The following is a 23468-nucleotide window of genomic DNA, read 5'->3' on the forward strand; positions in this document are numbered from 1 at the left end:
GGAATCATATAATAGCAGAGTTGAAGAGGCAGAAGAAAGGATTGGTGAGCTTGAAAAAATGGTTTCTGAAAGTGAACGTAAAAAAAACAGATGAAGAAAAGAATGGAAAAAATTGAACAAGTTCTCAGGGAACTAAATGACAGCCAGAGATGTGCAAACGTATGTGTCATGGGTGTCCCAGAAGGAGAAGAGAAGGGAAAAGGGGCAGAAGGAATATTTAAAGAAATAATGTTAGAAAATTTCCCAACCCTATTGGATATAGATATCCATGATCAAGAAGCACAACGTACTCCCACCCTAAAAAATCCAAATAGACCAACTCTGAGACACTTACTAATCAGAATGCCAAGTGCCAAAGACAAAGAGAGAATTCTGAGAACAACAAGAGAAGAGCAATGCATAACATATAAGGGATACCCAGTAAGATTAAGTGCTGATTTCTCACCAGAAACCACAGGGGTAAGAAGACAGTGGTCTGATATACTTAAGATACTATGAAAGAAAAACTTCCAGCCAAGAATTTTATATCCAGCAAAACTGTCTTTCAAAAATGAGGACAAGATTAGAATATTCACAGATAAACAGAAACTGAACGAATTTCTAAGCCAGAGACCAGATTTTCAGGAAATACTAAAGGGTGCGCTAGAGCCTGAAAAGAAAAGACAGGAGAGAGAGGTCTGGAAAAGAGTCTAGAAATGAAGATTATATCAATAAAAGTAACTAAAAGTGTCAGAAGAGTGGTGAAAGTAAAATATGACAGATACAACTCTAATACTCAGGAATAAACTTAACCAATGATGTAAAGCACTTGTATTCAGAAAACTGCCACCCAATGTTAAAAGAAATCAAAAAAGTCCTAAATAACTGGAAGAACATTCCATGCTCATTGAGTGGAAGACTAAATATCATTAAGATGTCAATTCTACTCAAATTGACATACAGATTCAATGCAACCCTGATAAAAATTCCACCAGCATTTTGAAAAAAATTAAAAGCAAAATTGACAAATTTTTTTGGAAGGGTAAGGGGTCCTGAATAGCCAGAAACATCATAAAATGAAAAGCAAACCCTCATCTCCGGACTTTACATCATACTACCAAGCTATAGTGGTAAAAACAGCATGGTACTGGCATTAAGACAGATACACAGACCAACAGAACCAAATTGATAGCTCAGAAACACACCTTCACATGTATGGTCAAGTGATTTTAACTAGCCTTCAAACTCAACCAGATCATGCAGAACAGTCCATTCAACAAATGGTGCTAAAAGAATTGGATATTCACAGCTGAAAGAAGGAAAGAGGACCCTTATCTCACACCTTTTCCAAAAATTAACTCAAAATGGATCAAAAACCTAAAAATAAAAGCAAGAACCATAAAACTTCTACAAGAAATTATAGGAAAATATCTTCAAGACCTGGTCGTAGGGGGTGGATTCTTAATGGAGATAAGAGGAGGACTAAGATGGACTACTGTAGTTTAATGTATGGAGAAATTTTAATTAGATTTACTGCAAAAGTGTGGAAATGTATAGAATCGATGGTAAAAATAGTAATAGCTAGTTTATAAATAGGGATGTGGCTGAAAATGGTAGTCTAAGAATGTAAATGCCAATTGACAGAATGCTAGAGAATAATCCAGGAACTGAATAGCACAGTAACCCAAGAGGTGGATGAGAATTGTACAGATGCAAGAGTGTTCTTCAGGAGCTAGAGCAAATGTCCATTACTACTGCAGGGTGTTGGGAATGCATGGGAAAAATACAACTGGAATGACCTATGGACTGTGGTTAGCAGTACTAATATAATATTCTTGCATCTATGCTAAAAATGTACCGTGTTGATAATGGGGAAGTATGGAAAATGTGAGCCAAATGTATACTATGGACATGGTAAGAATCAGAAAATATCTTATCTGTAACAACTGTTCCACCACAGTGTGGTGTGTTGATAGAGGGATGTTGCTTGGGAATTCTGCAAATGTGCATGATTATTTTATAAGTTTACAACTTCTGTCATAAAAAATATATTTTAAAAAATAATAATAAGGTGGATTGGGGGAAAAACACATGAAATGTAAGATAAGGACTATAATTTGTAGTAAGATTATGACAATATTCTTTCACAATTTGTAACAAACATCTCATGACAATGCAAGGTGTTGGTGGAGAGTTGATGTATGGGATCCCTGTATAATGTTTTGCATGTTTGCTTTGTAAGTTTACAACTTTTACTATACACTTAACTGTTTATGTATGTTCATATATAAATGACATAAAGATAATAATAATAGGGAGGGTTGGGGGAAAATACTTTGGTTAGTAGTAATATTTTGACAATGCTCTTTAATCATTAGTTAAAAAGGTTTAACAACAATGTAAGGTGTTGGTGGTAGGGTGAGTTATGAGAGTCTTGTGTGATGTTATACATGTTTGTTTTGTAAGTTCACAACTATTACTATACACTTATTGTTTATGTTTGTGTGTGTATGATATATTTCAATAAATTAATTAAAAATATTAAAAATGTTATTGAAGTATATCACTCATACATGAACATACACAAACAATGAAAGATAGTAAAATTTGTGAATTTGGAAAACAAACATGCATATTATCATGCAAGTCTCCCATACATTTCTCCACCACCAACACATTGCATTGCAGTGAAACATTTGTTACAAACTATGAAAGAGCATTGTCAAAGTATTGCTATTCATACTAACTATAACCCATATCTTATATTTGGTGTAACCCACGCAATTATTAGCACCCTATATTAGTGGTATATATTTGTTATCTTTCAGGAGAAAAACATTCTCATATTAACCACAGTCCATCTTCCACTACTGGATTTCCTATGTTATACAGTCCCATGCTTTGAACAATCCATTCAAAGCATACACTAAATGGCTTTCATTTTTCATCACACAGTTGTACTGTCATCACCTCAGTCAATTTTAGAACATTTTCATTACACCAAAAGGAAAAATCCCATCCTTCCTATACACCCCTATTTTCCCTTATTATGGAAAAAACATCTTTTTGCCATTGCTGCAATGTAATATAATATTACTGTTAACTATTTTCCATAAATTACATTAGTTATAATATCCTATGGATCACCATATATTTAGCACTTTGTGTTAATAAAAGAGGAGCATTCTTTATTTATACTAATAACCACAATATTTATCCACTGCTGAAATCACTATGTCATACATTCCCTAGATTATTTTCTTTCAATTTACATTTATTTCCACAGACTATCTCTTTCAGCCACAATCACACTTATAAATCAGCAGTGTTGGTTATACTCATTGTGTCTTATTCTCTACTCTATTCATTTCCACATTTTTATAATTAACCTCATTAATAACACTGCATGTATTAAGCATCAGCTCCCATTCTCAACCCGCCTTCTATTTCCTAGTAACCTATGTTCCAGAATTTACCTCTATAAGTTTATTTGATGTATTTAGTTCATATTAGTGAGACTATACAATATTGTCCCTTTGTGTCTGGATTAATTCATTCAACATAATATCCTCTAGGTTTATCCATGTGGTCATATGTATCCTTGTTTCATTTCTTCTTACAACTGAATAGTAGTCCATTGTGTGTATATATCATATTTTGTTTATCCATTAATCAGCTGATAGACACTTGGGTTAGTTCCATATTTTAGCAATTGTGAATAATGGTGCTATAAGCATCAGTGTGCAAATTATCAGTTTGCATCCTTGCTTTCAGTACTTCTGAATATATTCCTAGTAATGGGATTGCTGGATCATACAGAAATTCTGCATTCAGTTTTTTGAAGTACTGCCAAACTGTCTTCCACTGAGGTTGCACCATTCTATATTCCCACCAACAGTGAATGAATGTTTTGTTTCTCCACATCCTTTCCAGCACTTATAGTTTTCTAGTTTTTGTTGTTGTTGTTTGTTTTGTTTTGTTTTTAATAATGGCCATTCTATAAGGTGTGAAATGGTACCTCATTGTAGTTTTGACCTGTATGTCCCTAATAGTTGGTTATGTTGAGCATTTTTTCATGTGCTTTTGGCCATTTGTATTTCTGAGGACAATACATTTAAAACTGCTATTCAAGTTAGCATAGTATCTCCTATCAAGTAATTTTAGATTCCCTAAGGCAATGTGATTTTAGATTCCCTAACAATGTAATTAATATACCTTCTTTGAAATCAGAGACTCCCATTCCTTCTTTCCTCCTACTCAACATACACATGCAGTGAAGCAATAAAAAATCACTATATATATATGCCCATATTAGTGGTGTGTGAACATAAGAGTGGAGTTTTTTACCTTTCCTTTTCAGTAATTTAGTTATGCTCTGGTCATTTCTTTTTTTTTTTTTTTTTTCATTTTTTTAAAGAGAGTTTGTTGGTTTACAGAAATATCGTGCAGAAAATGCAGAGTTCCCATTTGATTCTGATATGTTTGGGTGTATGTTTCTATGAGTTCATTTTATTTGAGGTTTACTGAGTTTCTTGAATCTGTACCTTTGTGCCTTTTACCAAACTTGAGAAATTTCCAGCCATTATTTCTTCACGTTTTTTTCACACCTTTTCTCCTCTCCTTTTTTGGGCTTGAACTATGTGAATGTGGGACCTTCTGTTATTGTTCCACATCTCCTTGAAGCTCTTCTTATACTTTATTTACTTTTCTCTTTTTTGTTCAGACTAGATAATGTCTATTTACATAGCATCACATTCACTGGCTCTTTCCTCTGTCACCTACATTCTACTTTGGAGCCAATACAGTGAGTTTTATATTTTGTTTATTATATTTTTCATTTCTAAAATGTTCATTTAGTACTTCTTTATATCTTCCATTTATTTGTTCAGCCTTTCTAACTGAAAGGTTAAAAACTGTAGCAATTGTTTTTTGAAGTATTTTCATACTATCTGTTTTAACATATTTGCCAGATAATTCCCACATCTGTGTCACCTCAAGGTTGATATCTGTTTACCAACTTTTCCATCCAAGTTGAGATTTTCCTGATACATCTAAGTGACTTTTGATTACATCCTTGATATTTTGAGTATCACAATATGAGACTCTAGGTCTTGTTTAACTTCTATGAAGAATATTGTATTTGTTTTCTTAGTCAATCAGTTCAGACCATAAGAACCAGACCACCATCTGTGGGCCATGGTCCTAATTTCAGTTTAGCCCCAAGCCTTGCAGTGATATTTGTGTCTACTCAGCATATGTACCATGCAGGCACAAGTCTGGGATCCAAGTGGTGGTATATCTGCTACTTCAATTCTCCAAGTCTTTGTTATGTTGATTAGGATTATCAGTTCCACACTTGAAGGTAAAGCCATAGACTTTCATAAATTGTTTATGGGGTCACTTTCCTGAGCATCTGCCTCTCTGTGATTCCTGGTACTTCCCAATACTCAGAGTCCCACTTTTTCATTTCTTCAGCCAGAAATTTTGGCTTTAGTTGCCCCAGTGTGTGATGTATTTCTGTGATTGTGCTCTCTTCTAGGCCAAAGCAGCAGGAGGACAGATAGAGAAAAAGAAGCAATGGCATTTTACTGATCAAGGAGGAGGAATCTTCCTCCTCTGAGTTTTGGCCTTGTGGGTTCCTGGGATGGGATTCCTTGGGGATGCAATCCAGGGAGAAAAAAGTAAGAAGAAATGAAGCAAAATAGGGGATTTCTGCACTGCCTCTGAATACCAGGAATTATCATTCCTGCTCCTTAAGCCAGAACTAAAGGGCTGCTCCTGGAGTTCTCTCTGTCTATGCAACCTGGAAGTGGATTTTGCTCTATGCATTCAAACCAAGGATATCAGAGTGAAAGGAAATGATAACATCACTGTTCACTCATTAGTACTTTGAATTTTTATTCATCTTTTCCAAGTTAGCTCTTTAAGGTCTACTTTTCAGAGTTTTAAATGGCTGTTCTACACAGTCTATTCAGATTTTATAGTTGAGCTCAATAGGAGAGATAGGGTGGGATGGGTTTACTGTATCTTACATAAACTGGAACAAATGCTTTTATTAATTTTCTTCAAATTCACTTTCTCATTATATGCTTAAGATAAGTAGCTATTAATAAAATGATTATATCCCGAGCATAGGTGTTAGACAATAATAAAAGCATGATCTTTCGTCAATAGCTATCACACTTTTCCTTCATGGTGATAGAGGCTTTTTAAACAAGTTGTATTTTGATGTTGAAGAATATTTGGGAATTTCATACAAACACATATACACAAACACAATCACCCTTTACAAGAACAAATGTATCTAACATTCTACATTGTTGGATGTGACTTATGCTCCATATGAATTAAATAAAATACTTGAAATAAAGGTATTTCTCAAAATAACAATTAATAAGAATTCTGTATATAATAATTTGTGCAGAATGCATTTTGAAAATAGTGAGAATGTCTAGAAAACATTTCCAATTTTTGAAATGTAGGAGGAGGTAGAAAAACACAGTTATTCTTATTTTTCTAGAATTCAAAAGTTATTTATTGAATAAATGAAATTACAGATACATTCCTATTTTGATATGGTTTCACACATGACAGAATCATTTATCTGTTTTTTAATTTTTGAAGGATAGATGACTATATTTTAACAGTTGACAGTCATTGAGGTAGTGCTGTCGGATTTATGTCATTTATTTCTGTCAAACGACTGCTAGTTACTCATTATTCATAGAGAAAATAAAAGTTATCATTTATACCTCTTTTCCTAAATGAAAATATTCTCTTATAAGTAAATAATAAAGTATAGTTTTAAATTTGTTTTGCTAATTCTGAATCACTATTCGCTAAAAACCATCATTTTCAATTTATTTTGGAGACATTACAAACACAGCTTAGAGATAAATCACAAAGAAAATGACTAGAATAATCTCATCATATCCCAAAATGAAAGAATATGTTAGATATATTTTCAAACTTAATAGCATAGGTATCTTTTTTTTTAACATATACCTACAAATATTATAAATAATGGAAAAGACACCTTGCTACTCTCATTGCATTATGGCTTATTCAAAGCACCTTGCTAAACTACTGTGAAAAGATAATAGAAGAAAACATAACCAAATTGTAATCCCCTTTATTTCTACTTAGAAGGCTATAGCAAACTTCTCTCAAGATGATACAGTTATAAAGCCATCTATAAAAATGTTCCTACTTATAAAAACATGTCAGATTCTTTACATTTTAATCAGTGTCATCATATATTATATATCATATAAATGAATTCTTTTTCATGATTTGTTTTAAACAGGTAATTAGAAGTTAAATGGCATGTTCCTTTGTGGAATCAAAATTCAATCAACCCTACTCTTTCATTTTGAGTTTTTTCCATTCCAAATACTATTATATGACACCTGTAGCATTCATACTTCTCCAGATATTTCTGGAGATGTGCATTTTTAAAATATTTTTGCTTCTATGATATCACTCAGTTTGTCTGTCAAGGCTTTAGGACAATATTCTAAACATGATAAATACATAGGGATTTAATGGAGGGGATTAAGCATTTAAAAATTGTTGTACATACTGGAGGAGTAAAAGACAATGGCAGCCACTGGATGGCTCAAAGGAAGATATACAAAAACCCCTCAATTCAGTAAGCTGCTAATACCATGGGTGCCATTTCTACAGCCACTGTCTGTCTTGACACTCAGAATGAGGGTTAAAGGCACAAAAATATTGCTGTTGGCATCTGCAACTGCTTCTAAATATTCTTGTTTCATGACTTCTTTTGCTAGCCCAAAGTAAAGCAGGAAAAATTCTGATTCCTTAACTCAGAAGAGTTCATCTATTGAATCTAAATTATTTTCTAGAGCCCGAGATGTAAATGAATCTAGAAAACATCCTTTTTGGTTTTCCATCTCTAGTTTCACAGGAAAGAATGTAGAAGATGTTAGAAATTGGTATAAAATATTAATCAATATGTTCAGCATGCATGGAATATTTATTTTTATAGACATTATCATTTAAGTATGCTATCTTTATTAAATAAAATTAGTTCAAGACCTCATATAATTTATGGCTGTTTTTTAAAAATACCTTTATGTACTATTAGTCTAGAGAATCTGACCTTTTACACTGAATGTGAGGAACTTTAACCTTCTTGTCGAATGTCAACTATTTTATGTCCAAATCAAGCAGGAATTCTCAAACTTATGGGAATAGATAACAAACCAGAAAGGAGAAGGTGAAGGAAATTGAAAGGAATCATTTTATCAGTGAGAGTGGATTATTTTAATTTTAATTTTATGTTGAGGCCTCATAATTAGCTGGAGCACTGAATTTTTAAAATTATGTGGCAGAGCAAAGAATGATTGCATCTAATTCACCAGGGCAAATACGGTGGCATAATATAATAAAATGGGTGTGAAAATTTTTGAGTATTGTAATAAATTTATATATAATAGGACAAAACATAACTTTTCTAGTTTTTAAGTCAAATGTGATAATACATTAACCTTAACTTCATTGTATCTGAACTGCTTAAAATACTTTTTGAGATCTTACAATAAAGGGATGTGTTTTTTAATAAGAAAAATAATAATTCATATTTTATATAAAATGAAATGATGCAAAGCATTTAGAAATAAATTTTCTAATTTAACATGCAAATTCCTGTGAAATAGATGGTGATTATTGGCTTGGTTTGATATATGACCCAGAGAAGTTTTAAGACTTTCCTAAACTCACAGGGATAAGTAGTGAATCTGGGCCTAAAATTCATGTCTGCTATCTCATAGGCACTGCAACTTTCACAACACTCTAGAATAAAACACAATCGTTGTAATGTATCCTTAATTAAACATTATTTAATTTTAAATGCTCAGTGCATTTGTTCAGTTTCATTGGTACTAACTTCTAATGCAAACAATCTTAATAGATTATTCCTCTAAGGTATACATTTAGCAATGATTTTATTTGTTAACCTATGAATTATCTCTAGCATTAAAACACTTTATAGTATTAGTTTATATATGTATATATTATATATAATAGGTCAGAGTGTCTACCAAAAGAGATTTCACTGAGAAAAAGATGTTTGATTTGATATCTGAATAAAATCTGAAGAAAAATTAGGAGTTAAGTAGAAGAAGGGTATGTTTGAGAAGAGGCATCCATGTAATAGACTCGTATTAAAACACAGACAGCTGTGAACAGTAGGGAAGATAAATGAGAAGACAATTGTTACTTAGTAAATGATAGATATCCTGCTATTTTCTTTTGTGCTTTTAAGATGACATGAAATGAGAAGAATGAAGACAGGATTTTGAGGTATATGAAAGAATTGAGAGACTGCAGGAAGTGACAGAATGGAGAAAACCATTGCAATGGAAGGAGATGAGGTGAACTTTACAATATTGTTTCATGAGTTTCAGTGAAAAAGATGAACTGTGACATATAATCTGATTTTTGTATTTCTGACCGTATATCCTAGTTTTGCCCTTTTCTTTACTGTATTACATCTTTATTAGCATTGCATTTGCCACTCTGTGCATATATCTATACCAGAGTTTCCTTTGGTTAAAGAAGAAAAGAGAGGGAAAGGGAGTTGGAGATGGAGAAAAAGAGACAGAGAGAAGAAAAAAAGAGGAGGAAGAAGACAAGGAAGACAAAGAAGGAGGAGGAGAAGAAGAAAGAAAAAAGAAAAGAAAGAAGGGAAGAAAGAGAAAGGAAGAAAGCAAGAAAGAGAGGAAGGGACGGAGGGAGGAATGGAGGAAGGGAATGATGGAAGGAGTGGAGGAAAAAATAACAATTTGACCCAATTAACTTCTAATTTTCCCTAATTATTCTTACATTATTGTGAGCTAAAAAGTGATTAAGTGATTAACTGAATCTTTTTAAAAATATCAGTTACCCTACATTGATCCTCTGAGTGCATATTTATTACCATTTTTTTAAAGTTTTTTTATTTAACTGCCTTTTTTTTTAAGATACATAGATCACAAAAAATGTCAGCAACCTCCCTCATCATTGTGGCACATTCACTGCATTTGGTGAATACATTTCAGAGCACTGCTGCACCACGTGGATTATAGTTTACTTTGCAGCCCGCACTCTCCCCCAGTACATCCAGTGAGCTATGGCAGGATATACAATGTCCCAGCAATATCAGTTAGGACAACTCCAAGTCCCAAAAATGCCCCCACATCACACTCATCTTCCCTCTCCCAACCCTCAGCAACTACCGTGGTGACTTTCTCCACATCAACGTTACAATTTCTCCCACTGCTAGTCACAATAGTTCTACAGTAGAATACCAGTAAGTCCACCCTAATCCAGATTTTATTCCTCCATTCTGTGGACCCTTACTTTTCTTCTCACAACTGGTTTTATTTTCAGGATAGGACCATTTGGATGCAAAAATCTATATCATTAAGTCTTAACCCAGTGTAATCTGCATTGCCAGAATAAGATGTATAAATAGCAAGTTACCATTTTCTTTTTTTATTCTGGAACAGCAAATTATTTTAAAGGAATTGAGAATTCATGTATTATTTTAGAATGATAACTGTGAATGCCTGCCTTAAAGTCTCTGCAGCCACAAAACTACATAATTTTCCCAGAGTGCAAAAGTTTAATTGTACTTTGAACTTGCCACTTATTTTAAACACAGCCATTCTGTATATGTCACTTTCCTCCTATTTACATTTTCATTTGTCCAGTGTATCAACAGAATATTATTTAATACGTCATTGAGAATTTTGTGAATTTTCTTTTAATACCCTTATAATTTCAATAATTTGTTGGTAAATTTGGAGGACAGTAGTACCTATGCATTTCAAACACTTATTAAATTTTGACATGTGCTATTATTAGAGTGCTCATTATAATGATTACAACTAAATGAACACTGCTGACTTTCATCCAAAATATTTTATGAACATGTCTCTTGGTACATGTGTACTTGTTTTATGCGTGTAGGTGCATAGAAATAGCTGCCAAAAGAGGACATTTATTATAAGAATGAAGCTATAGTAAACAAAGAGTGTGTTTTAGGCACAAGGATAGCCAATGAGCTTATAATAAGAAATAGGCTCCAGAAACAGGCCTATATACATAGAGTCACCTGATTTATAACAAAGGTGGTACAGCAATAAAATTGGTAGAGCATATATCAATTGATATAGGAAAAAATAAATCTTAAACCCTATATAACATAAGCAAAAATAAATACCAAGTACATTTAAAATATTAAATTAATAAAATATTAAAGAAAATATAAAAAATATGGAAAGAACACCTTTATATTGGAGAAGCAATCATTTCTTAAAGGATCACTGAAATTCCTATCTGTAAAGAAAAGCAGAAGTTAAATAAGACTCAATACGTAAAAATCATTTGCATCATCAGAAAACATCATTAGGAGAATGAAAAGGCAAAGGTCAGAGTGAAATAAATATTATCAATCCATACATACAAAAAATATCTCAGTCCAGAAATATATAAAAAGGGACCAAATGAAATCAATGAGAGAAAGGCAAAATAACAAACACATAAGCGGAGACTGTATTTTCCAAAAAGGATATCCAAATGGCTAATAGATAGATGAAAAGATGCCTTATTAGTCATCAGGGAATTGCAAATTGATCCCACTAGGCAACTATTAAAATAACAAAGTACAAAAATTATGTGTTGGCAAGGATAAAGAACAACTAAACCTCTCATCCATTTTTGTATGACTGTAATATGGTATAACCAATGGGCAATTTAGTGTATCTACTTAGGCTGAACATTTGCCTACCCTCTGACCTAAGAATGCTGTTATAATGTTTATACCCAAAAGAAATGCATACCTATCTTCACCAAAAACATGGACATGACTACTCTGAGAGTATTATTCTCCCTAGACCCAACCAGAAAACTTTTCAATTTGTGAAAATTCATCAAGCTATAACTTATGGTTTCTTTAATTTTTTTGTATTTATATGATACATCAGTAAATATAAAAAGTAAATATGGAGTTTAATAACTTTTAGTGGAACTTCACTCTCTTGTTAACTTCTTATTTCTCCTTCTTATTTCTGACTTCTTCACAAGTTCGTAGTGCCAGGCAGAACCCTAATATTATTGGATTATTGGCCTGTATCTAGAACATGTATCATCTTCTTTTATCACTCTAAATAATTCCCAATAAACTGAGCTCTTTAATTTGTACATGAGTAGGAGCTGGCACAATGGAGTAGGTTTCTGATCTTTTTCCAGTTTGTCCAAACAATTATCCATTTACTTGTTTTATTCCCATGCACAGATGTATTTGTAAAACCCTTGATAGAATTACAAACTAAAGTATTAATGAGTTGTTATTATAGAGGAAGATAGATTTTACCACATTGAAAACTTAGACTTGTTTTTCTACTTACCTGTTCAAATGCTTTGTGTATGCATATATACTATGATTTGTGATTGATCTTCTTTTAATCAAAGATGAGCAGAGAAGATGAGGGCCAACATATGATTTTATATAACAATCTTTACTAATACAAGATCATTTTGTAGATCTTGATGGTTTAAACTCATAACTTTCAAGTAAATAAAGAGTTATGTGGTTACCAGAGGTCCTGAAGGAAGGGAAAGGGAAGAATAGGTGTGACATGGGGCATTTTGGGACATTGGAATTGTTCTTCATGACATTGAAATCACAGATACAGGCCATTATGCATTTTGTCAAAACCTATAAAACTGTGTGGTGCAAAGTGTCAACCATAATGTAACCTATGGACGATGGGTAGTAGCAATGTTTTAATATGTATTCGGTAACTGCTTAAAAATGTACCACACTAATGAAAGATGTTGCTAATAGGGAAATTATGGGAGAGGGTGGGGGTAGGGTGTATGAGAATCCCCTATATTTTCGATGTAAACATTTATGTAGTCTAAAGCTTCTTTAAAAATAAAAAAAAATAATAATAAAGAGCTATATCTTCATGCGTCATTTAGAAAATGGATTGTTTCTTTTATTATATGTTGAATGTCTATGGTTTAATGAGTGTAGGGCCCATATTTTACTTGTAAATATTCTTCATATTCTTTAGGTAGCTTTTAAATCACATATCCCTTAATGTCAGAAGGCAAATAAGAGAGTAAAAAAGGTTAATATTCAATTAACACAAACTTTCACAGGTTCTACGAGCAGTGATAAATTTAAAACACTTCTTTGGGACTTTTATTTATTTATTTATTTTTTTAAAGAATTATTTTTATTTATTTAATTCCCCTCCTCCCCCGGTTGTCTGTTTTCTGTGTCTTTTTGCTGCGTCTTGTTTCTTTGTCCGCTTCTGTTGTCGTCAGCGGCACGGGAAGTGTGGGCAGCGCCATTCCTTCCTTCGCGCTGGGCGGCTCTCCTTACGGGGTGCACTATTTGCCCGTGGGGTTCCCCTACGCGGGGGACACCCCTGTGTGGCAGGGCACTCCTTGTGCGCATCAGCACTGCGCATGGGCCAGCTCCACACAGGTCAAGGAGGCCTGGGGCTTGAACCGTGGACCTCCCATGTGGTAGACGGACGCCCTAACCACTGGGCCAAAGTCCGTTTCCCTCTTTGGCACTTTTAAACAAAGTGTAATAACAAGTGGAATGAACTAGAGGGAGTGTTGCTCCATTGATTCTTAATAAATTCTCTCTAAACTGTTTGTTTTCAGACAGGATGAATTTGCTTTGCAATGAAAGCTATAGATTATCTAAACATTTCTCTCTGCTATAAAGCAAATAGTAAAATATAAATCCTTATATTATATAAGAAAATCACAAGATATAAGCTTGGACTTGGTATTTGATTTGGTTTGAGTTTTAATCTACAATTTGCAGCTGTTTCTTTATTCCCCTTTATTATTTTGCTAATGCTCCATGTAGCCAAGGTAACATCAGAGATTTTTATAAAGTATAACAAAGTTTTAATTAGCAAGTAAAACTTTTGTATCCTCATTTACTGTCTCAAATGTTATTCCTATTTAGAAAGGTGCTTGCAAAAGATACTGTGGAAGCTTTTTTGATGCTCTGGATTGGTATAAATTATTGAAAGTAATTCTAGTGTAGTAATAATTAAATCAGTTTTTATGTGCATAATGTGTAATATTCTGAAATGATAATAGCCAAACACTCACACCACAGACAAGTGACTGTAAAAGTTATCTAATGCATGTATGATAATAAAATGACTGAAATTTTCATAATTGATTTGTTATTTGATACAATTGAGGTAAGCTTCTCAGAGATGTTCCTGTGAGAATGAATTTTCATCATTTTTATTATATTTAATATTTTAAAATGCATTTTTACATTGCATGAAAAAATGGATCCTTGAATTCTGTTTCAAAGTATACAGACAGAATTCATAAACTTTTAAAGCTTTTCCCAGTTACAATATTCTTCCCTTTTGTGAAGATGGAGATTTATGCTACAAGATTGTGGTCCTATCAAGGCAATTCTACTTTCCCAACTTCCTATAACTTATTTATAAAGACAGAAAGCAAGAAATTCCATGGTTTCCCATGTAAATCCAGACTATATTGATTTGACCTTAAAAACAGGGGGTAAAGACTATGCTAGCTGACTTCCCATCCCTACAGGCCTGTTTCAAAGGCATACAAACTTTCATTTACAGGCACTTTAAAACAATCAGACTGTAGCTGAATTGAGTGCAAATGATGTCTTGTACATCATCTCCCATGCAATTGCCTTGAATGAAGTAGATGCCATTACATGTTTTAATAAATGAAAAAAAGTGACATTGATTCCTACCTCCCACACAACCAAAATTAATTAGTGGATTAATTAAGATGGATTATAGCTCTGAATGAAAAAAATAAAGCAAAAATCTTATAGAAGAAAATCTAGAAGACTGTATTAATGACCTGGGAATAAGAAAAGATTTCTTAACATATATAAAAAAGCACCATAAAAGAAAAATAAATGATAAATGGTTTGGCTCAATATTAAGAATTTCTATTTATTAAAAGATACCTATTAAAATGAATACGTAAAACATACTGGGAAAAATCTCTCTCTTTTCCTCTGTCTATCCTCTCTCTCACACCCTCTGTGTGTGTATGTGTGTGTGTGTTTGCATACTCATATCTTACATGCCCCCTAAGGAGAGCCGCCCAGCTTGAAAGTGCAGCCTACCCAAGAATGGTGACGCCCACATGGAGAGCTGACACAACAAGATGACGCAACAAAAAGAAACACAGATTCCCGTGCCACTGACAACAGAAGTGGACAAAGAAGACGCAGCAAACAGACACAGAGAACAGACAACCCGGGCGAGGGGTAAGGGGAGAAAAATAAATAAATAAATAAATCCTTAAAAAAAAAAGATTAAATTGAAGATGTAAAGATTGTTGAAGTTTTCTGTAAATCATGCCTCAATTTAATTTTCTTTTTGGAAAAACTGTTTGGTTTAAGAAATATTCATCTTTGATCCACCAAGAGAAAATCAGGGTTTGATAGGCCACTTATTGATGGGCTGTAAGGACTGAAGTTATGAAATCTGAAAGCTTTATTTGCTATCAAACATTCCCAAAATATAAAGACATTTTAAATACTGTTTTTAAATAGGTTAAGGGGCACTTTGAGTAATTAACATAAATTACTTTTTACATTTTACATAACCATAAAGAACTTCTTATATTTTATATTTTATACTACTAGTGTATAAACAAAACACATCAGAAGAAAGGATTTTAACTTTGTATGACCATTGAATCATATTTTTTTCACTTGTTCATAATTTTTACTTGTCTGACAGCTGTTAGCCTAGGATGATTGCCAACTCCTTATAAATGATAGTGTACTACCTATGTGCAATATATTTAAAAGATGTAGAGGCATAAATGTCCAAAGACTTAAAACATAATCAGTCAACTGCTGTGGGGAATATCAAGTTAAATTCAATCAGTACATAGTGTTTATATGGCTGTTGTGTTTCACATTTGTATATGAACCTGATAAGTGTGATATATATATATATGGAGGACAAAGATGAATGCATTAGGTTATGAATAAGTATGTTGTCATTCCAAATGGAATAAAAGCCTTATTTTCCATACTCAAATCTTCAGGAATTCTCTTTTATTGATTTATATCCACATGTTTCAAAAGTTCAGATATGAATTATTTATTGTTATGGTCTGAAATACTTGATAGCAATCCCACCTTTCATTTTTCAGAGTTCTTATCTTAGAATAGGTGCATAATATCTTATTAATCTCTTCTTTATTATTCTCTGTCCTCCTCCCGAACTTTTGACTTCAATTAAAAGTTTATGTTCCTAAACTAAAAAAAAATCAATTTCACTTGTCTTTCCTCTTATATTTTCCAGAGATTTGATCACTTTTCATGACAGAGTCCACCTAATTGTTTTCCCACTTTAAGGCATCAATATTTCTTAAGACCTACTCAATGGGATTGACTCCGTTATAGAAAGATCACTTAACTTAATGACCTAGTTATATTTCATGTATAAATTACTTTTATTTTGGATTAAAACATTGCATCCTAAATAGGAAGACCTAAATGTTTTTAAAAAAAGCCATTTTATATCAATGAAAATATTTATAATATTTCTAATTATCTTAACATATTTTAAATGCATCCTATATGCATGCAACATGTGATAAAGCTGCAAAACTCTGATCTTTAAATTCCTTACTTTCTCTGGTGGTTTCTCGATGTTTTGATTTTGACAAAACACATTTCATAAATAACACCCCCTGTATAAAGCATCCCCTGTATAAAACACTAGAAACACCCCATATAAAGCCCTAGAAAATACTTCTAACATCTTTTCTAAGGTAATTTTAACAGTTTTGCAATTGTATGTTTAAATAGAATTATTTTTGCCTTCTATTAAAAAGAGAGATAAAGCTTAATTTGGATTGCATAACATTATCTCTACATTTACCTATAATGGAGAAACTTCCACTTGATACTGAGATGTGTGATGTCAGCCTGTAATGAAATGATAGTACCTAATATACTATTATTGTCTTCTTTTTTTCCTTATTAATTCTATGTTTTGTTGTTTTGAATTAGAGGAGCAAAAAAATAATAAACCGATTCATTTGATTTAGCAAAAAATTAAATTCATAAAATATAAGCTGAGGTATCTCTAAGAGATTCCAGTGACCATCATTTGCAATTTTTCTCATGACTTCTCATTTGCATTCAATACTGCTTACCATTTTCTTCTTATTCAAAGATATTAACTATGCCCTATTAAAGATGCTACAAATCCCTTATCATTCTCCTAACCAGAAGTGAAGTATATTTTTCTACCCTTTTGAATTTGGACTGACCTGTGACATTTTTCACCTCAGAACTGGTGATTAATGCGGTGCCACTTTCAGGCTCAGCTTTTAAATCGACTGGCAGTGTCTGCTCACTGACACTGGAATGCTCATTTGTGGGATGCTCCCTCTTATAACTCAGTCATCATGCTTTGAGATTCCCAATTCACCTGGAGAAGCCAGTGTGAGTACTGTGATCACCCACTTCAAAGGAGTTCTAAGTCAATGCAGCTTCAGCTGCTGGCCAAGTGAATGAGTCATTTTGGGCAATCAAATTTTGGGATGACTCCAGCTCCAATTGCCATCTTACTTCAACCATCAACCATATGAGAGATGCAACACAGGAGGCTCCTAGATAATCTCAATCTACAGAACCATGAGTAATACAATAAATATTGTTTTAAGCCACCATATTTTTTCTTTTTCTTTTTGCTTTTTTACACATCACAAAATCTGAACAGTATTTGAACAGTAGGGTAAAAACTCTGTGGTTTTCTCTCCCATATTGCCATCTGCCCCCATTAATATACCTTACCGGCTTATCTACTCATGTTGAGCTAGTTAATGTTGGAAGTCTCCAATATCAGGTGTTGAACTTCTTTCTTTTTGAGCTAATATTCTATATTTAGGCAACCTTCCCCTTATTTGTCGTTTAATATGGCAATAACAAACCTAACCTCTATCCCAAGTTCCATATTCAAACACCAAACCGCTTACTTGATATTCTACTTACATGTGTTAAAACATCTCCCTAATCAGTATCGCCACCCAATACTAAAACATTTTCACTTCTCAAACATTTTTTATTCCAAAGATTCACTAGTTAGTATTTCCACCATTCATCCAGTGAGGCACATAAGAAAACAAGAACTCATGTTAGAGTGCTTCCACCTCATCACCATCCTACCAGCAATCCTATATCCAGTCTTGTCAATACTACTCTTTGTAGTTCCTTAACGTGTCCTGATGCTACCACCATCATCACAGACCAGTAACTCTTCTCTCTCCTCTCAACTGATGCAGTGATTTCCCAAAGAGTCATCCACATCCATTCCTGAGTCACTCAAATCCGTTTATGTGACTGCCCTCAGAATGATATTTTTCAAAGTACAGCTCACTTTAAGACCTGTCCATTCATAGTCTTTTTTAATACATATAAATTGCTGAGAGAGTGTCTGTCACTGGATCCTATTACAGTCCTAACTCCTAGTCTAAGGCTTGCTCCACAGTAAATATTTGCTTAAAACAGTGTGTTTCAGTTTGTCAAAGGGCTGCCAATAAAAAGTAGCAGAAGTGGGTCATCTTTTATACAGGGGATTTATTTGGGGGTAAAAGCATACAATTCCGAAGCTATCAAATACCCAAATCAAGGCATCTCAGACATGCATTCTCACCATAGTCAGCTTTTGTTGATCCTATTGTCCAGCCACAAGGTGACACACGATGGCAGGTGATCTCTGCAGAGGTCTCTGCCTTTCCCTCCAGAATGTACCGCTTCTCAGGGCTAAGCTGTGGGCAGCCAGGCAAATGGCTCATCTCTTCCTGGGCTTCAGCTCTTTGAGCTTGTTGGGGTTTCTCTCCTTGAGCTACCTGGGGGAAACCTGGAGTCTTTTTTCTCACAAGAAGGATCAAATATGATAGCTTCCTTTCTCCCTGTGTCTCCATTTATATCGGACCCAGGAAGAGGATGGAGACCCAAGATGGTTCCAGCCTTACTGACGTAGTCCAGTCAAAATCTCCTCATACCCACAGGAATAGATGAGTTTAAGAATATTATCATGTCAATTGGCCCTACTTTGGAATTTGCGTTCCTGAGTGCGATGGAGTCAGACTCAGATATGACCTTTCTACACATACCTCTTCTGTTACTTTTACCAGACCTGTGGTTGGTGTTTGGGTTGGTGTATACTCAAGAGACCTGAATCTCTGAACTGTCCATGTGACAGCCAGGCCCTGAGCCTCAACAGACTTGCAACTCCTACCCTCTGGTTTATTGGACTTACCCTGGCCAGCTAACAAAGAGGTGAAGAAGATCAACCACCACACCAGGGAGCCAAAAGTGCCTACAACTACTAGAAGGAGAATTGCATCCATCATCCATGTGGAATCTAAACCCCCTCTTGATGTAGAGGGGGACTGGACTTAACCATCCCAGGGTCCACAGGATGGAGGAATAGATTATAGATTAGAGTGGATTTATTGGTGTTCTGCTGGGGAACTATTGTGATTAGTAAGGAAAGAAATTGTAATACTGATATGGAGAAAGTGGCCACAGTAGCTGCAGATGGTCGGGAGAGGGAAGAAGAGATATGATGTGGGTGCATTTTCAGGATTTGGAGTTGTCCTGGGTGGTGCTGCAGGGACAGATGCTGGACTTTGTGTGTCCTGCCATGGCCCACTGGGTGGAATGTGGGAGAGTGTAGAGTACAATGTAGACCACTGTCCATGTGGTGCAGCAGTGCTCCAAAATGTATTCACCAGGTGCAGTAAATGTGCCAGTGATGGAAGAGGTTGTTGATGTGGGAGGAGTGGGGTAGGGGGGTGTGGGGTATACGGAGACCTCATATTTTTTTAAATTTTAAAAGAAAATAAAGAAGAAAAAAAAGAACATAATCTTTCTCTTTTTGGAATTCATAAAAGAACTTTAAAATGTCACAGAGTAAGCTAACATTATTTTTACAATATAAAGAGAAATTTTAAAAATGAAAGCATAAATACATACTTTTATTGTTTCGTAATTGCTCTGTTTCATTTTTGTTTATTATGTAAGTAATACATGTTATGAAAAAATAAACACATGAATGTATATATGTGTATATATGTATATATGTGCGCATACGTATATATACATATGATTTATAACTTACTTTTATACTTAATAGTGTATCCTTGGGCCTCTGCATACATCATTACTTACAGATTACCACATTTTTTAACATTTTTATAGTAATTTGTTGTAATGACCAATCATCGTAATTTGTCTCTTGTTGATTAAAACTTCTGTTTTTTCTGATTTTCCTATTATTTCTTTACCTTAGGTTATTTGTATCCTTGTATACATCCTGCATCCATTTTTCTCAGATTCTGTTCTAATAAAAAGTTTCGGGCAACATCCATGTCTCTCTTCAAAATTCATTTTCTCTTTCTTTCTATTATTCACTGAAAACTCACATATCTTGGATTTTAACACCAGAATATTTCCATTGACTATACAGAAGATTGAATAGAAAAGTACCAAAGTCCATGGAGTTGCCAAGTATGGCTGACTGAATTTCAGGAAACTTCATTTTGTAGTAATATGACAGGAGGGGGAAAGTTTAAGAAATTAGAAATTTGGAAAAAGAGAAAGGTGATTTTTTTTTATAGAGAATGGATCAAATTCTCATGGGTGATATCACTATAAGCAAATCATAGAGAACATCGTGTACAGAATGCTATTTTTCTTAATTTATAGTAAGTATACCTGCCATGTAAGCTTAATTCACTCTTTCACTTTATATAAGAATTTGTTTACAGAAAAAAATGAAATATGATTTTACCATTATAAGTGAATTATAATAAGGAGAATAATCTGAATAATTTGTTGAAGAAATCCATCTAACTTACCATATTCCACAGTAGAGACAGTTTGACTGACAGGATAATAATAATTTAAATTGTTGCCTAAGACCCTGATTGCCTGGGGCAAATTCGTAACAATCACTGCTAAGAGTCTGTCTTCATATAATCATAGTTTTTCCAATGGTAATATTAGGTCAACCCTCTTTGTCTCTGAGAGTCATTTACCTATGAAGCTCTACTTCTCAAATTGTGTAACAGAAGAGACTTCAAATTTCTGAGGTAAAAATTATACTTGATGAAGTAGCTGGATACATAATTCTATTGTTTTTGCATGAATATGTCTCAGAGTAATAAACAAACTCCAAACATATCTGTAAAATACTGTGAATCCAAACATGTGTTACACATATCAGTGTCACACCCCTTTGCCAAGATACTCTGAGAAATCACTCACCTCTTCAACTAAGACTACTATGATGAAAACGGTGAAACAATTTGAGAAGCACTGAAGTTGTATAATGTTCTTGAAGTTGTATAATGTTCTTCCTACTCCTTCATTAAGTATAATTTGCCCCTAAGAAGACAAATATTACTTAACTCATTCACACATCCTTAAGAAGTGTCTCTCATATGATGGTTGACCTCATATTTTGATAATTAGTTTATTTTCAGATTGAATAATTTCTAAAGTGATAAAAACTGCTTAATTCCTACTATTGTTATCATTTATTTTCTGTGATAATGGAAGAAACATGTATGTACTTGTCAAAAAGAATCCGTCTTTTTAAGAAACTACCTAAGTAGTGTATAAACCTACATTTAAAATACAGTATTAAACTGATAAGAGCAGATACTACACTTGATCTTAGCCAAAAGGCCAAGATGGAACTGGACTCAGATGGGATCTCTTTTCACAAGACTTTCATGCTACTTTACTGGAATTGTAGTTGGTGCTGGTGTTGAAGATATATCTAGGGGATTTGAATCTCTGGACTGACAATATGATAGCCACGCCCTGAACCTCAACAGTCTTCAACTCCTACACTCTGATTTATTGGACTTACCCCACTCAGCTAACATGGAGTTGAAGAATGTCAACCACCACATCATGGAGCCTAGAGTGCCTACAACTGAAAGCAGGAGGATTGCATCCAGTATCCATGTGGAATCTAAGCCCCCTCTTGACATAGAAGTGCAATGGACACAACCAAACCAATGTCCACAGAGAAAATGTGGCATTGGTGTGGGAAAAGTGGCCATGGTGGCTGCTGGGTGCGGGGAATGGGAGGAAGAGATGAGATGGGGAGGCATTTTCGGGACTTGGAGTTGTCCTGGGTGGTGCTTCATGGACAATTACGGGACATTGTAGATCCCCCAGGGCCCACTGGATGGAACGTGGGAGAGTATGGGCTATGATGTGGACCATTGACCATGAGGTGCAGCGATGCCCAGAGATGTACTTACCAAATGCAATGGATGTGTCATGATGATGGGAGAGAGTGTTGCTGTGGGGGGAGTGGGGAGTGGGGGCGGTGGGGTTGAATGGGACTTCGTATTTTTTGAATGTAATATTTTTTTAAAAAATGAATAAAGAAAAATACAGTATTGCACTCAGTTCATGTATGGGCTGTATAGAGTTTGATTTTTCCTTGCTTTAATTTTCTGATTCTGCCTTGTCATATTTGATCATAATGTCAATTTCAGTCCATTATTTCTTCACTTGTTTTTCTCTTCTGAAATTGAGTCTTTCCTTAATCTATTGGTATTGTCCCTTTAATTTCACTACCTTAAAATATTCCTTCAATTTCTATTTCTAAAATTTTGCTATCACTGTGTTGAAATCTTTGTAGATGCAATTAATCTAATTACTGATCTTGAATTATTTATTATTTTAACTTTTCATCAAATATAAACTGAACTGGGAAATATGGGGCGATATAGGGCCAGTATAATCCACAAACCCTCTTGTTTTACTTTTAATTGAAAATTTTATTGAGATAATTATAAATTCTTAAGTAGTTATAAGAAATAACATGGAAAGATTCCCATGTATCCTTTTATCAATTTCTCTCAGTTGTAACATTTTGAAAAAATATAAATATGGCAATTAAGATATCACATTGGTACAAACCACTAATCTTGTGCAATTTCCCCAGTTTCACTTGTATTTTACTTGTATTCATGTGCATGTGTGTTATTTGGGTGTGTACTAAGTTCCATACAATTTTATCACCATCGGATATTCCTGTATTCACCACCATAGTCAAGACTGAATAGTTCCAGCACCATAAGAAATCCTTGTATTTCTCTCTGATGGCCATACCTATCTACCTCCTGTTCCTACTACCCCAACGCAACATATCTAACCCTGGAAAACACTAACCTGTCATCCACTCATTAAATTTTTTCATTTCAAAAATGCTTTATAAATGGAATAGTCAGTATGGAAACTAATGAAATTGTTTTTTTTTTTTTTTCATTCAGTGAAATTCACTGGAAATTCATCCACATTGTTGTGTGTATCAGAAGTTCTTTCCTTTTATTACTGAGTAACATCCCATGATACTCATGTCCCTCAGTTTCTTTAAATA

The 23468-nt window shown here is 34.0% G+C and overlaps 1 pseudogene; it reads right to left on the bottom strand.

Moving 5' to 3' along the window:
• Positions 1 to 21646: 21646 nt before the first annotated feature.
• Positions 21647 to 21766, bottom strand: LOC111766613 (U2 spliceosomal RNA; annotated as a pseudogene).
• Positions 21767 to 23468: the final 1702 nt, after the last annotated feature.

The sequence above is a fragment of the Dasypus novemcinctus genome, chromosome 1 (genome assembly GCF_030445035.2).
Source record: "Dasypus novemcinctus isolate mDasNov1 chromosome 1, mDasNov1.1.hap2, whole genome shotgun sequence".
NCBI classification, from domain to species: Eukaryota; Metazoa; Chordata; class Mammalia; order Cingulata; family Dasypodidae; genus Dasypus; species Dasypus novemcinctus.